Source organism: Misgurnus anguillicaudatus, chromosome 21 (genome assembly GCF_027580225.2).
Source record: "Misgurnus anguillicaudatus chromosome 21, ASM2758022v2, whole genome shotgun sequence".
In the NCBI taxonomy this organism is placed as follows: Eukaryota; Metazoa; Chordata; class Actinopteri; order Cypriniformes; family Cobitidae; genus Misgurnus; species Misgurnus anguillicaudatus.
The window spans coordinates 41,330,916-41,353,863 of NC_073357.2; positions in this window are offsets into that span (position 1 = coordinate 41,330,916).

The following is a 22,948-nucleotide window of genomic DNA, read 5'->3' on the forward strand; positions in this document are numbered from 1 at the left end:
TTTGCTTACACAGCCACGGCTGTCATTTATACCTCAACTACGGTTGACTTTCGCCCACCAATAGCCCTTAACGGGGCGGTGGCTTCCGCAGCGTCCCTATACCGCTCAGATAGGGCGCTTCCCAGTCGCTGGCACTACTGTGGGGTTAAAGGAACATCTAGTGCCCGGCCTTCTGCCTTAAAACCTAATTCTCCTTATCCTTAAGTGGAACCGGAGGGCTTTACGCAGACACTGGAAGAGGTCAGCCCTCAGTGGCGTTTTGGTAGGGATTCCCAATTCGTCGGTCACGATGTGACGTCGTAGTGACCGACTGAAAGGGAACGTCTCGGTTACGTATGTAACCCTCGCTCCCTGAAGGAGGGAACGGAGACGTCACGTCCCGTCGCCACAGGGCTGCTCCCTGCTGTTTATCGGCCGGTCACACTTTCCGGCTTTCTCAGCGAAAAAGAAGCTGATTTCTACATTTGCACCTGTGGCTTATATACGCACCTGGCGGGGCGGCGCCAGCATTATGCAAATATCTCAATGCCAAGTTCATTGGCGTTTTAGTAGTATTCGAAGCAGATTGGTCTCTCTAAGCGAGTTCCCAATTCGTCGGTCACGACGTGACGTCTCCGTTCCCTCCTTCAGGGAACGAGGGTTACATACGTAACCGAGACGATCTCAATTACTTTATGTTTCTGAATATCTTTGAATTTACTTTGCCAGGAAGGGGATATTTAAGTGATTTTTTGATTGCAAACTGGTGTGGCAGTAATCAGGCCTGGGTGTGGCTACAGAATTTGAACTCAAGTGTGATAAACCACAGTTATGTTTTAATGTGAGGGGGGCAAACACTTTTTTACACAGGGCCATGTACTTTGGGATTTTGTTTCTTTTAATAATAAAACAATTTAAAAACTGCATGTTGTGTTCACTTGTGTTATCTTTGATTAATATTTAAATTTGTTTGATAATCTGAGACATTAAAGTGTGACAAATATGCAATAACATAAGAAATCTGGAGGGGGCCAACACCTTTTCACACCACCTTATATATAATTTCTGCACTTCATACTTTTCCCCATATTTGTTATTTTTCCCACATGAACTTGAATAGAGGTTAATTAAAGTCAGGGTGCGTGATTTTTCAATAACACTTTGGAAAAGGGAGTCGGGCCGACTACCAAAACACACTTGTAGCCAATCAGCAGTAAGGGGCGTGTCTAATAACCAACATTGTTGTCTGGGTTGCATATATGGGGGGCGGGTCTATCAAAAGATGGTCAGGATTCTATTGGGGTAGGGACGTGTTTGTTTAGGTGATTTCAAATGTCAACATTGGCTTTCAGAGATCATGTACCCCACATTTAAAGTCATACACATTTGACAACTTCATACATTCTCTGGAAATCTAACGGACAACCTTGATTTTGGAAACATGTGGCTATGCTGGTTAAGCTACAAAATAACCACAAGAAAACAATGGCAAGTTGAGACACCCAAACATAAAGCAAAATTAAACAAGTTACTTATTGCATTGTCTTAAGCCTATTCACACATAATAACTCAAAAATAGCTTTTGATACAGTACTGTTGATCACTTAATCTGATCACTAATCTCGCAAACAGAAGTTGCACACCAGTTATGTCTCTGGCATCTATCTGAAGCCATCATGTCTTTTCTTAGCTAAAGAATAAAACATTTTGCCCAGACACACACCCAGTTATATTTAATGAAAAAAGTGCATCAAAATATTTATACAATATGGTGGACTACACAAGACAATTACTTGAGTGACAGCGGGTGTTTGCAAGTAAAAGCCACAAGCCAGTTAATAAGCAGTGACACTGCAGCGTGGTCCTGAAATAATATTTCAGATGAAAGTATATCTAAATAACATTAACTGGTCCATCTTGTCTGAGAGTGATGATCAATAGAGTCATGAAGTAAAATTTATGGGTCATTACAGGATTAGATACTCTGCTAGCAGTTATGATTAGAAGCTGACTTATTAAGACATTGATGCTTTAAATTGGATTTAAGCCATGAAGCATGCATGTGGCTGAGCACTAATTGTTACAAATGAGATACCCATTGGTCACAGCATAAAGATGTTGAATGCATTCCTTGGGTGAAAGCGATGTGGTCTTCTGAATATTAAAATTCACATTTTTTATTTGAAATTGGTTATTTGATTTAAAGTTGAATAATTTTAAGTTAGACATACTAAAATTGTGATTTTTATTACAGTTGCTAATGTCACTTTTATCTGCAAACTGGCTTGCATTTCTTTTAATTGTATTATATTTTATGCCAAGGAAAACTCTTATAACTCTTATAATTTATTTACTAAATATGTATTCTTCTGGCAACGTTGTGGTTTAACATAGTTTTGAGACATACACTCACCTAAAGGATTATTAGGAACACCATACTAATACTGTGTTTGGCCCCCTTTCGCCTTCAGAACTGCCTTAATTCTACATGGCATTGATTTAACAAGGTGCTGAAAGCATTCTTTAGAAATGTTGGCCCATATTGATAGGATAGCATCTTGCAGTTGATGGAGTTTTGTGGGATGCACATCCAGGGCACGAAACTCCCGTTCCACCACATCCCAAAGATGCTCTATTGGGTTGAGATCTGAATGTGGGGGTCATTTTAGTACAGTGAACTCATTGTCATGTTCAAGAAACCAATTTGAAATGATTCGAGCTTTGTGACATTATCCTGCTGGAAGTAGCCATCAGAGGATGGGTACATGGAGGTCATAAAGGGATGGACACGGTCAGAAACAATGCTCAGGTAGGCCGTGGCATTTAAACAATGCCCAATTGACACTAAATGGCCTAAAGTGTGACAAGAAAACATCCCCCACACCATTACACCATTGCATTAATGAGAAATTGAACAGGTGTTCCTAATAATCCTTTAGGTGAGTGTATTTTACATTTACCCAATCTTGGTCATTTTAATGAAACAACTTAACGAAACACTACTCTTCCTGCTGCACTTTTAGATGAAGGTCTGACCAGTTGTTGAAAATTGTTATATACACTTTCCATTCCTTCCATACCACAGCAATAAATGGCTTCGGCAGTATGAAGAGGAAGCTCATTTGGTCACACTAACCCTGCCAGGCCTGCCCCAGTAGGACCCCTATTGCCATGCTGCTCCCCCACTGCTGACCTTCAGTATGTGGAGGCAATGTCAGAAAAGATGGTTTGTTGTGGTTGAGCCTCGTCTGCGTCTCTTTTATTGCTCTCAGTGTGAGTGAAACTGAGAGATGGAGAGGTTGCTGTATAGTGAGCCACTCAAGACTATCGCTACTGCCTTTATGATGTCTGCTCTGTGGATGTGCGGGCCCGGGTTCACCGAACCCTAGAGAGGGGTGAGGATCCCACTCTACCAGCGGCACATTTCCTTTTCCCCTTCCAAATAGGGCCCTAATGATTTATAGATGTTTGCTTTAAAAAGCCATTGGCATTAATCCCATGGCTCATTAACTGTTTAATTAAAATTAAATTCAGTGGTAGGAGTTAAGCAGATTGAACGCATTTCTCCTTGGTAGGTGGCTGCTAGATGTCTGGCTTTTAGAAATTCTCCTCGGTGTTTAAGGAAATAACTGAGCTCGTTTTGGGTGGAATGACATGTGGAAAGCCAATGGGAATGGAGACCAATGGCACGGAATAGATAAGTGCATTAGCGCACTGGTCTGTGCTTGTAAGCACAATAGCTGATATCTGCAGCCAAAGAGCAGCAGAAGAAAACGGTTTACATTTATCTTGAATTCTTCACATATCTCACAAAGCCGAAAGTCGACATTCACGCTTAACCAGCGTGTGTCGATGCCCGTAAAGTGCTGTCTGTGCCATAGGGCAAACAATGAGACCTTCTCCTTTTTCTCTCTACGTTGGAAACCTTAGTCTAACAGAAGGAGATACTTAAAAGCCTGCTAAATAAGCCGGAGGCTGACAGCAGGAAAACAAAGAGTAATATTTGGAAGCATTTCTGTAACATTGATACCGGATAATTAAGAGGCTAGACTTCTTCACCAGCAGCGACGGTTGCGGAGTGCTTTAAATTGCTTTCTAAATGGGTCTATGTTACCTAATATGTGGTTTTTATGTGTGTTTCAACAACCTGAGGGAGAGACGGAGCGAGAAAGGAAAATGGCTCGAGATTGATCGCGCAGCTCCTAGTTGTAACCCAACGCCTGCCCTTATCCCCAAACTGGTTTTTATAACATTTAAAATAGCATCCCGGTAATGACAAACATGGGCACTTTGCAGGACAAGTTGTGGTCAGATGTTCTGGGAAATGATAGAAGGTCAAAGATAGAGGTCCGGTGAACAACCTCTCGATCTCACACATCTCACACAATCTTGAAAATAAAATTACAAAAGCTGTCACTGGGGTGGTAGTCTTTCAAAAAGTACACCTTTCTACCTAAAGGGTGCATATGGGTACTTCAAAGATACATATAGGTACCTCAAAGGACAACTTTTGTGCCTTTATCAGTGTAACAGCAGATGAATGCTTTATAAAGAGTATTGTAGAAGACAATATTTACAGATCACAAGCACTGTAGGTCTCAACCAGCAGCCGTTTGTTTCTTGTGAAGTTTTGGCGTAATTATCCAGCACTGACTTGCTCTGAGCCTTTTGGGCTGTGAATTTGATTACGCTGTGGGAGGTTTAGGATGTGTATGGCAGGTTCGAAGAGGCTGGGAGGCAAACTTAGGCAAAGTAGCTCGGACGACTATGAAAAATGATGCAAGGCTTGAGTTGTGAGTATGATGTGTTACAGCCTCCCAAATTCTCTGTGGGTGATGTTTGAAAATTTAGAGCATCTACTGAATAAACAGCAGGGATTCTACAGAAAGAAGCAAAATGAGACGAAAATGATAAGATGAAATAAATAGACTGGTGCCTGCTTTGTTCACACTTATTACGTCTAAATCTATTGCTGGCAAAGCAAAAGAAACACTAGTTGTTTTATTGTGTGCCATGTGAGCAATGCTGCGTTCTTTTTGGAAACCAGATGCTAGCCAATCTTTCCACCTTCAGAAGATAATTTGATTTCAAATTTTGGACTCGACTGTGCATAATTTCAGATTTTTGAATACTTGTGATGGAGGTTTTGTTGTTCGTTTGTATACTGAAGAAAAACCCTTAAAACCTGCCTATTTTATACACTTATCTACAGTGTAAACATCAACATCCATTTTGTCAGACTTTTTCACTTAAACATTTTTGATATACAGTAGAGAATGATCACAATGTCCTCTGAGTTTCATTAAACACAGTCATCTACAATACCCTGTAGTAATAATGAAACCTAATTTGATTGAAACACTGCACTTGAACTATGCATATCTGACTTATACACAAAAAGTCCTCAATATAGTACAGGTATATGTTGCAGATGACTGCTCATCTTAATTTCACCTCAGAAAGTGCTAGACCGAGTGAAACAGGTGAGACTCTAGGGAGGCTCTACCCTTTAGTCAATCAAGTCACATGTTTCTGTTTATGCCCAAAAAGTGATACATTCATTGTTATATAGGAAAAGTTGAGATCCCATAGTGGCAGTATTACAGATAGTGAAAGTGGCCTTTAACTCCGCTAAAGGTTTTAATATTATGTTGTAAAGTCAGGATATTCCTTACTTCAGTTTACCTTATTTTATTTATGCATTATTTGTTTTGGTTGTTTAAAAACACACACACAAAATTATCAGATGAATCAATTAATTGATCGATTAAGTGCTAGATTAATTGATTACAAAAAGAATGGATAGCTGCAGCCCTGTATGTCTCCTGATATATGTTGCTTGTCTTGGTTTACAAGAAAAACAGTGTACAAAAAATGTGTAAGAATACAATATTCTTTAGTAGGAATCAAGGTTCGACAATGAAAAACCAACAGAACAAAAATCACAGACTCCTTTAAAGCCACAATATGTAAGATTTTTGTAATAAAATACCCAAAAACCATTGCACAGTGTGACATATTATATGAAGTTATATTTTTTCATGAATTTCCCAATGATTTGTAAGTCCAATTTTCAGTTAATGGCTTGTCCCTTGTTATTTCACCTATCAATGACGTAATATCCGTAGAAACTATGGCAACACGTGTGGAGAAATCTGTTGTTATACAGCATCTAGCACGCCGCTGTTTTGTTCTTCATTCATCATTAATAACAATTATTCATTGGTGAGAACAGAGAAAAAACATAAATGTAAATCAACGGAACCAGCAGGCTTTGGAACAAGCAGAGAAATAAAACAAGAATCTATATTGGTGTGGCATTTTCATGACAAAATAGGACTTGATTGACTCAACAGTCAATAATGCAAATATATATTATTTATTTTATTTATTTAGTATGCACTATGCTGATAAAATTACACATACAGTTATATAGCACGTTGTTAATTAAGTATATGGCAGTGCACTTGAATACAGTATGTGTTGCAAAAAATATTTAGCCATTACTTGCAAATATGGGTTTGTTCAATTTACTTTTAGTTTGATTGTTTTTTACACGTAGAACTGCTCAACATTACCCATCAAATCATCTGACAAATGGTCACATATCAGTGATAGGCTAATATGGCATTAAATTTCAAGTTCTTTGCAGCTACTGTAATTGATTATGGTGACATAAGACGTGATAAAACATACAGCACAGGTAATAAAAATATTTCATTACCTCGTCCGTGAACATGAATCACTGGGTGGTAAAAATGACCATCATTTCACTCTTCTGTAGCATCATTAAGCTTCGCCTTTGTTTTGAAAATATGACATATGGCTGCAAAATCTTATATTGTTCTTTTAATTGTTTATTTGATATTACTCATTTTGTGGTCATGAATTTACTTTATTTCAAACAGGAGTGAAAATGTTCTCAGCTTAGCACTCTTTCAGTACTCAAGAAAACTATGGGATTATGAGAGACCATAGCTTTTCAATCTTATCTAAATGTGTAAATACATTTAACAAACAAATTCAAAAAAAGGTTCATCATGCTGTTTGAAGGGCAACTTCAACAACAGTCACTGAGGGTTTGGACTTCAGTATAATCATTTCTTTTTGCTGGCAGGTGGCCAGAGATGAGGCAAGCTGGCAGGCAATTTCACATCAATATCCAAACCAGCCACTAGGGTAGGCAGATATGGTCAGGGACTTTTAAAGGCAGCTGGTATGTTGCTCCGAACTGTTTTCACTCTTGTGAGGATTTAAATACATTTTAATGATGGTGATGACTTTAATGAAACGCATCTTTACATTTTTGGTTTAGTTTACAGAGTCACTGGAAGCTCATGTCCAATATCCTAATTGGTGTCACATGGTATCATATGTATTAGTGCAATAACACATACAGACATTCTTTTAAACGACTGGCCATTTGACAACTTTAAGGATGCCACTGAGAGCTTGCGTGGGACCAGGTAAACCAATTGATTTAATTGTGAGTGAAATTGTTCCTAAATGTATATCATGCAATTGGAGCGCTTAAGTAATTAGCTGTGTGGGTTACAGTATTTGTTTTTTGACCCAAGATAATAATAGTACTTAAACTAATTGAAACATTATGTTATAAAATATACTAAATTTGAGGCTTTAGTGTAAAAGTATGTGAGATCTTACACTGAAAAAAAAGATTATGGCCCCAATTTAAAGAAGCATAATTAAATTTAGCTAGTTTAATTTAAGTTTTTGATTTTAATTGATATGTATTAATAGATTTTATGCAAATTACATGTGTTTTAAATCCAAGTCATGTCAATTAATTAAATTCAGTTTAAAAAATGGTTCTTTGCGCATGTTTCCAGTCAGGTTCACGATGGGAACTGAAGACGAGTTATTTCAGCCCCGGAGTTTTGCTCAGTCGGTCTATTTGCACAGTAAGTAATATTTCATGTAATACAACACCTTTTATTACAGTGAATATTTTTATAAACTTAAAATATGCCGTTTATAAGATAGCACCTCCAGGATGGAGGTCCAGGATTTTTCTCATTTTAATGGACCCCAAAACTTAAGTTTTAATGCAGTTCAAAACCGCAGCTTCAAAGGACTCTAAACGATCCCAAACGAGGCACAAGGGTCCCATCTAGCGAAACGATTTTTGGCAAGAAAAAAATGCACTTTTAAACCACAACCTCTCGTCTAACTCCGGTCCTGTCATGCGCCAGCGCGGCCTCACGTAATCGCGTTATGACGTCGAAAGGTCACGTGTTACATATATGAAACTTACATTCGCGGACCACTTTAAACAATAAATTGATATAATTAATACAAATTGACACAATACATTAATTTGTATCATTTGACATACAATAACGTCCAAACGGTTGTAAATGCTGGGGCATAGTTTCGATACGTCATCCATGACCTCTTGACGTGATGACGTATTACGTGAGGTCGGGCTGGCTCGTCACACAGCCGGAGGAAGACGAGAAGTCGTGTTTTAAAAGTGCATATTTTTTATTTTTCCCGCCAAAAATGACAATCTTTTTGCTAGATAAGACCCTTATGCCTCGGTTGAGATCGTTTAGAGTCCTCAGAAACTGCTATTTTAAACTGCATTACAACTGTTAAGTTTTGTGGTCCATTGAAGTCCATTAAAATGAGAAAAATCCTGGAATGTTTTCTTAAAAAAAAAAACACAATTTCTTCTCGACTGAACAAAGAAAGACATTTTGGATGACATGGTGGTGAGTAAATTATCTTGATTTTTTTTTAAGAAAATTGATTTATCCTTTAGCACAAAGTAATTAGTTTTATATCCATTTACTTTACATTTTACTACAGTTTTAGTAATTAAACGTGTACAATTAAAAAAAGGTTGATGACAGTGGAGCCCCTAGCGTACTCATGGGCCCATGTGCCTGGCATACTCTGCACCCCCCAACGGCGCCCCTGGGTCTGTTTATACCAAAACTGGGCACTGAAGCCTGACTCAGAACTATTGATTTATTTATATTTGGCTGAAGCTCAATGTCTTTTGATTTGATGCCATTTGGCGTCTTTCTTTGTTTCTTTCTTTGTTTCATTTCTTTCTTTCTTTCTTTCTTTCTTTCTTTCTTTCTTTCTTTCTTTCTTTCTTTCTTTCTTTCTTTCTTTCTTTCCCCTAAAGGAAACACGTTAAAGAGATGTAATATAAGTAATACACTGTCTCCAGTCTGTTGATTGGTAATCCAGAAATAAAAGGCTTACAGTAAGCACACTTTTCATGCACACCCCCACCTCGCTGGTGTAAACAGCATATCACTTTATTTCATTGTGGTGTAACAAACATATTGAATCTGTCACAACAAGGTATGGATCTCATTAAGGAATGGCTTGCAGCTTTACATTTTCATTTCCACCCACATGTAAGCTTAAGATCAGCACCTCTTACGTGAGCCATTGTAAGCATGCAGGGTGTTATACTGTTTGAAGAGAAATGTTTAAGTTTATATACAAGGCAGCTGCCAATGGAAAACCTAAAACCTTGTGAGTCTAAGTTAGAGTTCTTAAAGAACATTGTCTACAAAATGTAGTTTCTTCAAATCTGATGAACTGGTGTTCACGGAGCTCCATATTTTTTATATAGAAATGCTATAATGAAGCTTAACTATGTATCATATGTTCTGTTCGCTCCAAGAATATTACACGTGTATGAATGTTTATGAGTGTTTAACTAATTACAGGTACACAGTCTGTATTGGTACATTTTTGTCTGCTGACTTAATGCTCTAATAATTATGACAAGTCACGTGACCAGATGTTTGGCAGAATTTAAGTTTAGCACATGTCTGATATGGAGAGGATTAATTGGAGCAGATTGAGTCGGATGACAACAGCTCTTGTGACAAATGCTGCAGGAAACAGCTGTCTTGGCATAGGAGAATTCAGTAACTGAACAAATTATACTTCATTCACATTATTAATACAGTTGCTAAATGGGAAAAACTGGTCCAGTGTTTCATTATTAGGGGCATCATTAAGAACAGCCACATAGAAACTGTGTGTGATGATATTGGATGTGTGCATATTCAACAATGACAGCAATGTGATCGGTCAGTAAACTCATGTTGCAAGTTGTATCTGGTATGTTCTAGTTTTGTTTTACATTAACATTTGTGACCCTGCCTGTAAAAACCAACTAGTCATTTTTTGTTTGTTTGTGTGATTTATTGTTTTTTACATGAAATCATCAAACACAATGCAAAGAACATTCTGTAAAAATATAACCTTGATATATTAAATATAGACTGTGTAAGGCCATGTCAAAGATTAAAATCATAGTGAAATTAATGATTGAAATCTCATAATCTCATAATTAGATTATCAGACTTTAGCCTGGATTACAGACATGATCAGTCTTATGCATTCAGCAAATGCTTTTATCCAAAGTGATTTAGAGTGCATTCAAGATTTTTTCAGTATGTATAAGACATGGGAATCGAACCCATAAAATTTGTGCTGGTAATGCAATGCTCTACCAGTTAAGCAGAAACACTGTTACACATATTAACACGTTACCACATACATAAAATTATTTTCCAAAATGAATCTTTGCTGAAAATGTAGGAAAAGTCCAAGCCCAGGCCTTTCCATGATGACTTTTGGGTGACAGTCTCTACGGATGTAAGGCACATGGGGTTGTGGATAGCATGTGACCTCACACACTTCACTTGTCCTTGGCGATGACTTGAGGCTGGATGATAAAATAAAGCTAGCCCTCAAAACAATTCAATTGCTAAATTCCCCAGTATGGTTGCAAACGGATGTAAAGAGAGATAGAAAACATGTTTTGTTCTCCTGGTTTATTTGTTTCATTTTAATTTGTTAATTCATTACATTTAATATTATTATTAGGTACAATACTGTATTTGTAAGGTGCAAGATAAAACTCAATGTAAAAAATTATGTAACGAAAAAAACAAAACAGAAAATAGCAGCAGAAAACAAATATGACTTTATTAGACAGATGAAGACGTATTCCCTCCAATTTCAGAATCTGCTATGTTTATTAAAGCCACTATGAATGCTTGTGAGGTGTTAAGTACAGTAGCGATTCTCTTCACAAGAAGCAAAGTTGTTGGTTTCTGAGGCCTCCAATGAGTTCAGTGATGCATTGAAAAATCAATTAGAATACTTGCCAAAATGGATCATGGCGACTAATGATGGCATCATATTGCTCTGGGTAAACAGCTCAATACTCTCCCTGGTGAACTGTGAAAACACATTTCTCTTAAAGGAAAATGGTGCATCGAGCTACGGGAAGGCCTTGTAGTCTGGAGGAAATCCAAGTTCACATATAAATGGAGCGTTTATGTTTAATGCATCTTTATTTGAAGCTGAATTAAAGAGTCATAATGTTGACTTTGGGCCAGATGGCCAAATTTTACCCAAAAATGCAGGGTTCAACTCAGCTGCCAAATGCTGGATATTTATTGTTTAGTGCATTTTCAGTACATAGCATGAATTCATTGCTCACTACACCGCCTGTGACAAGAATTTGTTACATACTGCAGTTTAATCATATTCTACCTAAAAGGCTTGTGGTCACGAGGGGCAGATTGAAATAAACAAGTCATTCGTAGCCATGGGTCTCAAGCCCTAGCCTGATAGAAAGAGTTGTGATTGGTTTCTTACTGTGACAGTCCTGGCAGTGCTAGAGGCATCCAAAACACATATCACCCTACTTTGACACCCTGCGTGTCCCTGCCAGCAATTGACAATACATACAGCACTTGTACCAAAACCAAAACATGCTTCTCGAAGATTCAAGGACATTGACAGGACACAGTTAGTGACTAAGTCAGATCAGGTCAACAGATTTTGAAAAAAAGTTGTCATACACTACAATGTTTTTACTAATGATGTGCAAATAAAATGTCTGTATACTGCCTTCATTGTCTAAATTGTTGTTGGGATCCTTTTTTGTTCACAGTATGTACGACTTCCAGACCGTATCATGTAAAAATATTTTCCATGTAAAGATCTGTGCTGTTGATACCACCAAGAATTTGGCGGCAGACTACTTTAAGCATGGCAAAAGTATTGCAATTGATATATGCAATTAATTAAGTGGTAAGCAATTGTGTATACCTAAACATCTGTGACAGATCTACAGTACTGTAATGCTGTCTTACTGTGCAGTGATAGTTCAAGCAGAAATATGCACGATTTGATGACATGAACAAACAGAATGAGACATTTGCATTCAACTGTTCATTTAGTTAAAATGCATAATTAAATCCATCTGGTACTACATTTAGTTTAACTATACAGGAATGTGAAGACAAGGCTCTCTACTGTTAGATAGGACAGTAATATTACTGTATGAAATACCCTTGGTACGTAGTTTCCCTCTAAGATCTCTAGATTTGAATTAAGAATACACACCTAAATGATTTTTTAACTTCTCTATTCACATTATGTAGTCTGCTTCAGTGCATTAACTGGCAAATTGCACTGTAATTTATAACAAATAGTCATTGCTTGTTTCCATAGCAATCTGCTCATTAATTTAATTTATTCCACAGTAAATCTCTTCTGCCTTGAATTATTGTTTCAGCCGTGACATTATTTACACAATGCAATTCAAATCATGTCAACAATTGAATAGAGGAAGTTAAAATGTATACAAATATAAATGGCCACCATTTAGAGAAAATGTTTGTTACAGAACCTCCTCCAGCCATCAAACATGAATGAGCTACATTACTTCTCATTTATCTGCAAAGGTTTGAGTCAGTAAGTCATTCCTACGCAAGTTCATTTTTTTCTTGCGTGAGAATAATGCTCTGTTTTGTTCATGACATTGAACCACATAAATATGTATTTTTCTGTTGCATTGTTTTCTTCTACATTTCATTTCTTTTCTACTTTAAAGTCCACACTGTGCCTTTTGTAGCTAAGTGGCAACACTAGTGCATTCTGAACTGGCCCTCATGCAGCATAACATAATTATATCTTAAGCACTTTATATAACATCATGCTGAATATTACTTCTTGAAATGTTAAAGAGTGCATCAACATGCTTTATAACCTTTCACTTCGTCCCCTACCTTCTGTTCTTTTATTTTTAAACTGGAGTGTAAATGAAAAGTTATTTCCATTCTCGTCTTTTTCACAATAGCCACTACAGTGAAGATGTGACTGTTTTGACCTGCATGGATATTTAAAGGTTCCCCATTTGAAAATTGGTTTTATGCTAAAACTGGATCCCGGTGAGCAAGCCTACTGTGAACTTGTTGTATGCGAATGACTCAACACAGTGGTTTGTTTTCACCAAAACTATACAACCTTTAAATGCGTACGGGGAAAAATGTCATCAACTGCCAGTTATAGCTTCACCATCAAACTGTTCTGCTTGCTTTCATGGTGCCACTATAATAACATACACACAAATACACACACAATCACAACTGCACACAAAATCTCTTCCCATCGTTGCCACAACAGTCATTTTCAGCCATGCTAGCCCCTCTAGTTTATTTTATGACCTTTATTTTTCTCCTGTCATCTTTCCGTGAAAACAATTCAGTGCAATTACAATCAAATGGTTCTTCCATCCAACAGAAAGTTTTGACACTTTGAATGCTCAGGCTGTGCTGGCACAGAAATATGAGGTGGGGTGTTGTAAGGGATGCAGGAGACACCGCCATGAAAGGACAAGAGACCGTGCCAACCCATTGTTATCAGCGCTGAGATGAAAGGCTGGCTAGCTAATGAACATCTGCCTGACACACACAGGTACTTCAGGAGGCTACGTCTCTTTGAAATGGACCATTGAGCAGAGCAGCTGTTCAGCTCCCATAGACCTTACGGACTGATGTAAACCTGTAATTAAAGGGCATACCAGGAGGAAGCCAGAGAGATAGACCGACAGAGACAAGAGAGAGAGAGAGAGAGAGAGAGCACACTAATGCATGTTTAAGGAGATTTGGAGTCTCGATTTCAAAATATCATGAGCGGCAATGAACTTGCGCACTGATATAACTGGGTAACATGCCAAAGGGGAGAAGGTTTATAATTAACCACTTATTTATAATTAAGAATAAACTATAAGCTTTGTGAGGAGGCAGGAGAGTCACTAGGTAATGTTCTCAATGTGGGGTAAAGTGTTCATCATGTCTATTTAACAGGAGTTATTTAATTTTAATTTAATGTTACAGGTCCTGTGTATATATATATATAACTAACCAGAAAAACTTTACTAGTAAATACTGTTACGTCCCCGGTATTCTAGGGATCGATGGGAGATTACGTAACAGAATGTAAAGAGGTGGTGTGTGTGTGTCGGCAGTGAGGCTCAACCACAAAGTAAAAACAATAGAATGCTCAACCACAAAAGTAAATCAAAATGCCACCATACAACTTCAAGGTGAAGAACAAGACTTTATTACAAAACTGAGAGAGGGTACCAAGACTTGATAGGGGGGCTCATGCCAAAACAATAAACAAAACACTCTATCTAAATAGGAAGAGAAAACTAACTAGGCTAACAGTCACGTTAGCTACAAGAGACAGAGACTGCGACAGGCTAACATTTATTTGCAATGGGAGTGGCTGTTTGCCAGCGACAAGCGACGAGCTCGCCCCTACACCGACCAAGGTGGGGCCAAAATAGACAAGAAGGCTATTTTATGCAAATGCTGAGCGGTGCGACAAAGCGACTGCCAATCGTAGTGTAGGGGCAGCATGATGTAGGTGGCTCGAGTCGAAGAAAATAATTCAAGATGGCGGAAAATGCGTATTTCTTTATATATCTGATAATTTTGGCATTTTATATAATATATTTTGTTACTTTTATCAATAAATAAATACTTTTAAATCCAAAAACATCGTTCTTGTAACTTAACAGTACCTCTGAAGTGACTTTTGATACCGCTTTTACATATTAGCCAAGGAACGCCCATGTCGCTTGGTGTCGCTCACTTTTGTAGCGAATGTGACTGTAGGGTAACAAAGAAAAGGAAACAAAATTACAATGCATAAGCTTATTCCTTTAATGGCACAAACAGGAGTAAACAAGTTAAAAAGAAATATAAAGGCACCCCCCAAACCCTTCACAAAACGAATAAACTATTTAAATAGTGTAGGGCCACAAACCAAAAATAATGGATAAGTAAAAAAAACTTACAAACTATATCAGGATGTTTTGTAGTAGTGGTGTTAGCTGCAACAACTAAAGAGTTAACACAATACGACTAAGGGAAGCCCAACTAACAAAGCAAAATTCTTAAACAACTTAACACTTTTGGCGTTTAGATAGAAGAACCTCACAGAGCAGCTTCCACACACACACACACGCACACGCACGCACACAAACTTCAAACTGAACTGTGGGAGGAAGAGTCGCAACATGCATCTAAAACTGCATGTCTAAACATAACCCTGGTTTCACACCGCAAGCGTGAGCAGCGCGTGAGGACAGTGTTTGCCGCGTGTGGCCATTGTGCTTTCACACCGGCTACATTTGCGGCGCATACTGTGCAGTTTAAAAACAGTATAAAAATCTCAAGTTCACATTACTTTATTTTACATGCATTTATGCGCAAAACCCCTTCAAGACGCTTTTTGACATTTAGTGTAATTTATATAACTGTGATTTGTTAAATCCACATTGCGGTGTGCATGCTTTAACTTGTTAACATGGGCGCCGAAAAAACATGCGCCGCTTACGCGCTGCTCACGCTTGCGGTGTGAAAGGGGTTGCAAAAGAAAATGCACAGTTTGGGCAAATAGATGGTGAACTGTTTTAAACAACTTTGGTGAAGAGATGTGGATGATAACTTTTTGTGTGGAACAGTGGCAGCTGGTGACTGCTCTTCCGAGGAGCACTAATTCAAAATACGTGTTGGGAGTGTCGTGTGTTGCTCGTCATTTCAAAATATGTGTTCGTTGTGTCATGTGAACCATGTGCATCACGTGTCTTGGCAAAATACATATATGCTGCACACGCGTCGAAAGTGTTTATAATAGAAGAGACGCTTATGTTCCCAAAATACTAAACTCTGATTACACATTTGATTAAGTGAGTATGTGGCAGAGGTGAGCATCTTTTTGAATCATAAACCCATTCGAAGCGTCTGCAGCATGCTCGTATTTTGACATCCAGCATGATGAACATAAGTTTACGTGATGCACCGAACACATATTTTGAAATGACAACCCACACACATGATGGGCTACATACATGTTGTGACAAACTTTGCATCGTTCGCCTTCGAAAAGAAGTCACCAGTCGGCATTGGTGTGGTGAGAAACTGCTGTAAACAGTGCAAGGGATAAAAGCGTCATGATTGGCCCAAAGCGTGTTCTGACGTCATCCGTACTTATACCATTATAATCCTATTCTCTATATAGCATTGTACCAGTAATTTACTTCCCTTACTGGTAAATTGCCAGACCAATTTTTTATTAAAGTCCTTCACACATGATTTCTTAATAGTAATTTGCTGCTTTGACAATGCTGCGTTGACTATGTTTGAAACCGTTTTTGTTAGCAAAGCAAAACTAAAGAAAATAACTGCCCTTAAAAGAGCAATATCACACTGGCAGTTGTGCTATTACAGTATGCGCTCATTTTCAATACAACATGACATTTGCTTGTGCAATATTGCTGAATTTTAAATATAAAACTCTGGCCAGGTCAAAAAGAGCACAGAGGAGCTGACCCCACCATTACCTGACGTCAAAACAAAGAAAATAGAGAAAAACAAGCTGAAAAAAAATGCACACAACGTTTAAAAAGGGGGAAATAACCCACACGTTTGTAACATGTTTGAATTGTAAAGATCAGTTCTCTGATATCTTTGTTTTGAGTATAGGCCCTTGCTTATGTGTTTAAGTGAGCTAAATGTCTGTGCATGTGCGTCTGAAGTTTGTTTAGCTTTCATTCATTAAACAATAAACCAGTGAGTTATAACAAGCAAAAGACTTATTTACATAATACAATCATACTGTCACTTCTTCGCCGTAAATGCGATTGTCCAAATTACCATGCATTGAGATTTAATTGCCACAGCTACAATACAGAGATACAGCCCCATTAGATAACAGCAGGTGCCCTTCGATCCACAATAAAAAGGAGGCCAATTCACTTTCCACTTTCTGTGTTAAAGGTCTTCATCTGATCCGGCTGTGTCTCCTCCCTCTTATTGTTCCAGTAAGATCCCAGAAAGGGAGTAAACATAACACTTCTACTGGTGGATCTATTACATTAACACAGAGGAGGGTTTACATTTACTATCCTTGCTACACATTAGTCACACAACCTCGGCAACCGGATCTCGCAGGAGTATCGCTGTCAATATAGTGGTAGGCTTTTTATGCTGTCAATTTTAGATAAAAATAGCCATTTGTCATGACTTAACCTGCCGTTATTAAGTGTTTCCGGGAAAGTAAAATCAAGCTGTGGTTCTGAAAGCGGTCGAGACTGCGCCGATATATTAACGGCGCAAATGCATTTGTTCAATAGCTTTCACTGTGGCGTTTCAGGGCAGAAAACATTTAACCTAGAAAAGCAGGAGCACAGACAGGACTTTCAGAAGTAGGGCACTTCAGAGCAATATGTAAATAAAAGACTTACCCTTTGAGACAACGAATGACATGGTGGTAATTGCTGAAGTGTCCAAATCCTCTCCAGGGTGCCTCGGATGGTAGTGGAGGCACGGAGGATTATAGGACAGAGGTGCAGTTCAGAGGGCATCTGTCTGAAGTTGATGGCAAGGAGGTGTAATTGGCGTCATTGGTAAGGAAGCTCACACTCAGTAGAGAAGGTCGCCTCTCGCCCACCATGTTAATCTCTATGTGTCTGCTGCACCCTCCCAAGCATCAGCCCACCACTGGAGACTGTTTAGAGGAACAGTTCAGGCCAAAAGTCAACGTATCGTAGTACAAAGCTTTATTGCTCAAATATGCGTAAATTTATTCAATCGCTCAGAAAGAGAGAGAGAGAGAGAGAGAGAGAGAGAGAGAGAGAGAGAGAGAGAGAGAGAAGTGGGTGTAATAGGCCATGCTCAGAAATATGATCTGTTGCTTCTTTGAATGAGATTTGTGGGAGTACAGCACCATTAAGAAAACAAACACAAAGGTATTAACCGACTGCACGTGGGAATAAATGCAACAAAATTATCCCACAACACAACGTACACAGCAATGTGAAAAATTTTCCAGTGGATAGGACCATTGGTAAGATGCTAATATGTTAGCGAATTTGTGGCGTATAAAATATATTTTAGTGATCTGCTATGGCCATGGTGCAACACCCTAAAAATATTGTCTCACATTATTTTGTCTAATATCAGTTTGCACAGTAGTTCCTATGACTCCGTTCAAGTTCATATTTGTACAAAAATATATAACAGTGCCCAGCATGGGTCGCTTTGTTCCAGTGGTTTTGTGCGCATGGATGTGTACGGTTTGCACACTCTACTGAGTGCTTGGCAGGAGTTCCCCAGGCGTGACTGATACTCTAAGGCCGACTGCAGCAGGTGGGGGGAATGTGTGCCCTCAAAGTGAAACACTTTAAACAAGTACTGTAAGCGTATCTACACAGCAGCTCAGTGTGATCTTGCTGAAGACACTATTTGCTTTGGCCATTCTAGACACTATTAAACTAGATTCAGCTGTAATGTGTGATCCCGAACTACAATGCAAACTGTTTGCGAATCCCACATAGGCCTGTATATATTAAATATATCCAAAATAGAGCAATGGAAGTGGAAAATCTCACGCAGAGCTTTTGAAATAATCACTGTTTAAAATGTTTCAACCTGTTTTTCACCTGAAAGCACTAACATTTCATCCGCAGTGGATTATAATTATGTATTTGACATATTGTATCATTGGAAAAAAATATGCAATTTGGTGAAATCATTTATAAATATAATCTCATATGTTTTAAATTTGCAATATTAATAGTGAATTTATTTGCATTAAACTCTACCGTAAGTAGGGCTGTAGCGATTAATTGCGTGTCCCATTAATAATGCCTGTCTGAAATTAATTTTGAATCAAAAGGCTCCGATTCTGTGTTTCATGCACAGCTTGTGCGTGTACCATGGCATTTGGTCAGTAGGAAGTCCTTATCAATCTAAAATCATTATGAGTCGGAGTCGTTTATAATGTGCATTTAGAAAAAGCAACACTCGTTAAGCAAAATCATTCAAAATATTCTTTATTCAGCCCAGTCTCACGAAATGTCGTTATATAGTCACGAAAATGTTTGATCCTTTTTTTCCTGATTTATCATGAATTTCTGTGCTTTTTTATGATCGTAAAACAAATTCCTGTTTTTGTGTGACTATCACGTATTGGTTACTCAACTGCTTTGTCCTATTTTCGTACCATTGTTGCTTCAGTTTAGGGTTAGATTTACATAAAATGACATCCCTATGCAAACCCATCTCTAACCCTAACGCTAGGCGACATATAGAAAAAAAAATAAAAAATAGTATAAACCAATAAATAAAATGACATTTTAATGCAAGGACCAAATCTAACCCTAAACCGGAAAAAGCAGTAGAGTAACCAATACGTGATAATCACACAAAACAGGAATTCGTTATACGATCATGAAAAAATGCGGAAATTTGTGATAATATCATGAAAAAAGAATCAAAAATTTACGTGACTATATCACGAAACCTTGTGAGACTGGGAAGTCTTTATGATCATGAAAATACCTGAAACAATTTAAAGAACAGCGATATAAATATTCCTATAGACATTTCCTGGAATAGCGTTTGTAATGCTACTTCTTCTGTGGCACAAAGGGAGTTTCTGCACGAGAGCGCCCCCCGGATGTTCCGGGACTTTACCGTAATTCATTAAAAATAATTAATAGAGAAAACACACATTTGCACGATTAATCGTTACAGCCCTTACCGTAAGGTGACTTGCAGTGCCCGGATGTTGTTAGTTTCCAGCGTTTTTTTTTTTTCCCCGCAACTGATCAGTCAGAATGATGATTTTCAGAGAGCCCGCGTTTAGTTGAAGTGCTCAATTGCATGGAAAAAAATAATGATATTTCTTTTTAAGAAATGGTACCAGCAGGTCAACAGAGACAGACGAGGTCCTGTGAGTTGAATCTGGCCTGGATGCCTTAGGAGACGAGAAATCCCACCATGGCTGAGGAAATCCCATCTGATTGATTACTAGTAAGGAGGTCATTCATCATTAATCTGAGTTGCTCCAGCAACCTATAGAAAGCTAAAGCCTGGGGAAAAGGCCAAAACACAGTTAGAAAATATAGTGAATGATGGAACAATAAAATAAAAGACCTTTATTCACATGCATTTGGATTTATGGCTATGGAACCTGAGAACTAGCCTGGATTATGTGCAGTGTGTTTCGCGGGCTACTTAAACTTAATAGAGTATATTTTTATAGCAGGTCATGATGCACTAAAACTCCTTTCTGAGTGTGCGTACATAGACGTGTCTTTATCCCCAAATGCATTGTATACAGTGATGGCCGGTGACTTCTTTTTCGAGGGCGCACGATGCGAAGCTCGTCACAGCATGTATGTAGCCATCCTGTGTGTGTGGTTCGTCATTTCAAAATATGTGTTCATGTCTTGCATGTATTTTGTGAATGTGAGCGTCTATTTTATCGTAAACTGTTTCGGCGCATATGCAGCGGGCGCTTATTTTGACAAGACACGTGATGCACATGGTTTACATGATGCAACAAACACATATTTTGAAAACACGAGCAACACATATGACACTCAAGAACTCAAGACTGTAAATAAAGATGGACGACGCCCGTTCGCTCTCTTCCACTGGTGAAAAGTGAAGCTGTCAGTGTCCCGATACGGCGCTGACATCTTGGGTCTTGAGTCTGCGCAGTAGCGATTTTGGGACCAGTCCTGCGCAGTAGTGAGCAGGAAGTAAAGCCACGAAAGCAAAGCCCCACCCTCGCAGAATGCGCATATCACAGCTGTCAATCATGACGTGACACCACTGTTTTATAGCATTAAATAACTAACTAAAAACAAACATATTTTTAAAACAAACACTTGAATTTACATCGGCGTGATAAAACTACAGTAAATGACAGAAACCAGCTTCGTAAAAAAGATCATTTATGTGTAATTAATTTGTTTAGTTGGTCTCAAGTCCCATTGAATAACCTGGGTAGGTGGGGTTTATGACCTATACTGGGACCAGTCCCTGGGGGGGGGGCGATTGAGACGTTTTGGATTCACTTTTCAGGGCTTGTGCGTCACGCTTGCTCCGAACACATTATTTTGAATTCGTGTCCCTCGAAAGAGCAGTCAGCAGCCGCCACTGATTGGGAAGTAGGTGGGATCCTAAATAAAGAGAAGGTCAGTTAACCTACGTCTCACTAACATGTGTCTGTAAACATAGCATAAAGCTGTCTAAATAAATTTCCTTTTTAGAAGTAAAGATTGCGTTGACAAACGCATTATTAGTTCCTTTCCTAACTCGGTCAGCCTCCCCGATCCCCCTAGCAGGGTTCAGAATTGATATGTGTCTAAATCAATGCGATCGATATCTACTTTAGCAATCATGAAGGGCCACTACTCTAGGATCACAATGTATTGCCTTAAACCACTGTATATGTCTGGTTTTAATTCCCAGCAAACATGAAGTCCTTACAAGCACATTTAATATTTTAACTCACCATGTTCCACATCGGATAGTGGCCAACATACACCATCATTATAGATCAGCCAGTGATGTAAGACAGAGGGTGTAAAATTTTATACCTCACTTATGGCCAATAAGGATTCATTTCCAGAGTTTGGTTTTTAGGAGGAGTTAAATCAATGCTCAGCTCTTTTCAGGAGAAAGTCAATACACCTTTAACACTAACGAAAAATTTAGGATGTTGAAATGAAGAATTTGATTTTATGCATCATTGATTTTACAGGTGAAGGAATTCCTTTATTACATTTCACCCCCTAAATGTTAAATATGCAAGCAACGTGTCAGTAATTTGTATTTATGTTAATGACAGGGACTCTTGGCAGTAAACCTTTAAAACCTTTTAACCAGCACCACTATTTTTGAGCATTTTCTGAAAAATGACAAACCCCAAACTAAAACGTTTGCAGCCTATGGTCTATATTTATAATTCTGGTCTTGCTTAAAACTAGACACTTGACATATTATTGCCCAATATTCATAACAACTCAGAGTAGTATAGGAACAGAATAAACAATGTAAAATATACACGAAAGTGACTTCTTATTTATTTTAATAGAATTCACTTAGCACGTTTTTTAATGAAATTTTCATGTCAAATACCTGGGGACAGCATAGAGCAGTGGTTCTCAAACTGGGGGCCGCAAAATGGTGCCAGAGGGGCCCCAGTTTTATGACATTTTATAAAATACATTCATTTATCATGAATTCTGTGTAATTAAACCTTAAAAAAAATAAGGCTACTAACCAACAGCACTACTTAATTTAATATGTTTTGCTTAATTAAAATGTTACGTTATGGAACAATTTTGTCATAAATTTTCTTTGGGGGGGCGTGAAATAATGCACCGTACACAAGGGGGGCGCACACTAAAAAGTTTGAAAACCACTGCCATAGAGGTAAACTGAATGTCTGACCATGTTGTGTTTCAAATTAGAGAATTAGAGAAAAAAAATTGCTTCTGTGAGCTTTTATTAAAAAAAAGTCCAGGTGTCCTTTAAAAAATAGACACATGATAACAGAATGACATGATAACCAAATGAGAATGAGTCAACAGTACATACTGCATGATGTATATCAATTCAGAACATCTCTGCCCACCAAAGCACATAGGAAAAACTATTTCAGAAAAAAACATTTGCACATTATAACAAAATACTTATTTTAAATGTGGTCGCTTACACACACAAAGCAAAAGAGGATTTTAGTCAAAAGTTAAAGATATACAACTATTTGCTATGTATTAGAAACTATGATATAATATACATGA